General features: G+C 38.9%; 1 long non-coding RNA gene across 1 annotated transcript in view; it reads right to left on the reverse strand.

The window, feature by feature from the left end:
- The window catches only part of LOC128311509 (uncharacterized), a 9,725-nt gene extending 8,219 nt beyond the window's left edge, over window positions 1-1,506 (reverse strand). The window contains exon 1 of the long non-coding RNA XR_008289955.1: window positions 1,181-1,506. This is a non-coding gene — a long non-coding RNA (uncharacterized LOC128311509). The remainder of the gene's footprint in view (window positions 1-1,180) is intronic.
- Between the last annotated feature and the right edge of the window lie 278 nt (window positions 1,507-1,784).

A 1,784-nucleotide genomic window follows, 5' to 3' on the forward strand; every position in this document is an offset into this window, starting at 1 on the left:
AAGTGTGATATTAATTATATTGTGGTATCTAAAGTTCTCAGTTCATTGCTTATTCCCAAGATTAGAGGAAAGATTTTGTCAAAAAGAAAATATGGCTAAATGTTAATGAAGTTCTGCCTATGTACTAGGCCAACAGTAGATATTTGATCCTCACAACACACTTGTGAACTAGGTTATGTTATCCCCATTTGACAGATGAAGAAATAGAGGCTAATCAAAGTTTCATACAGCCAGAAAATGGTGCAGTTAATATTGGAGCTCAGATCTTTGTGACTTCTTTCTGTCACATCAGCTCACTGGGAATATTTACCATTACATAGATTTTTCATGTGAAGATGTCTACCCCTGACCTGATTCAATAATTTTAAGGCTTTGGGATGACATAATTGATAGGAAAGATGATTCGCCTGTGATGGATGTGCAGTAGGGAAAGCTTCTGTGGTGTAGTCTGAAATGGTTAGGGTTAAAGAGATCTACTCACCTCTGTGGAAGGCTTCCCACAGAGGGCCTTTGATCAGTTCTAGTCCTTGCTCTAGAAATGAACCTGGGTTTATGGAAGACTTTATGGAAAAAACAAAGCTAACATCAGATCTTTCCTGATTTTTTGTACTACTGGAAATTGAGGCCTAAAATCATATTTGAGGGCATGGGTTCTATTTTGAAGGAAAAATTTTCCTTAGAGATATGAAAAGTTAAAACCATGATATTAATCTGGAATGAGCAACAAAAGAGCAAACTTTATTTCTTTTCTGTTTATTTATGGGGTTTGGGGAGCTGGCTTCCTCTAAGGTTTAGAAGATAGATTCAGGGTTCTGGTTTTTGTTGAGAATTGACAGGGCCAGAGAGAAACATCATCTAGCAACATTAAGATAGACTGAAGAAATGGGGCATAGTAGATCAACTTTGGGAGAATTCCTCTCTAGTGTCCAGTTTAAATATTTTCCTTTCTTACATTGTAATTCCTTTTAAGAAAGTTTATAAGACACCATAATCTAGTTCTGCCTATATCTTGAGGAATGAGAACAGGAGCCTGCATGTTCTCTGAGGCAAAGGGGTTCAGGGAGAACAATATTCACCTGATTAAGTGTTAAAAGACAGCTTGAGGAGAAAGGCAGAGAAGTCTGAGGTTATAGATGACAAAATGCCACCAGGAAGTATTGTGGCAAATGTAAGTACTTACCAGCGAGTTTTGAAAAGAAATAAGAAGAAGAGTCAATAACCATGGAGTTTCTTCTGCCACTCCAAAGTCCCCTACCATTTTGACAACCCAAGCGATTCTGTTTGTTGACACCACAGCGCTACTTGGCTAAAGCCTGGAGTCTACCTCCTTTTCTTGAGGACAAATCCTCATGAGGCCTGACAGTTTTCTACTTCTGTTTTCATTGAAATTTTCTGGTGGCAGAGAGGAGGGAAGGTTCTGTAATTATCAGCCTGCATCATCATTCATGCCCCCGTTCCCCTTAGGAAGCTGGGGCAGGGAAGACAGGCTGCAGGTTGGAACAGCAAGCTAACCGCAGGCCATAATGAGGAACATGGGACCTTTGATCAGTTCCCCGTTACTGGACTGTTTTCCTGCAAGTCTTTTTTTTTTTTTTTTGTATTTAAATTTTATTTATTTATTTATCTATTTGGTTTGTGCTGAACAGGCAGTTAGCTATCTAAAGGTCACTAGAATAGAACAATTTGGCTAGAGCCCAAAATTTCAGCTTTGCCAGGGACATGCTGTTCTACTGTACCTCAGCATTGTGGAAAACACTCAATTCAAGCCCATTTTATTTCTCTTT

The sequence above is a fragment of the Acinonyx jubatus genome, chromosome X (genome assembly GCF_027475565.1).
Source record: "Acinonyx jubatus isolate Ajub_Pintada_27869175 chromosome X, VMU_Ajub_asm_v1.0, whole genome shotgun sequence".
NCBI lineage: Eukaryota > Metazoa > Chordata > Mammalia > Carnivora > Felidae > Acinonyx > Acinonyx jubatus.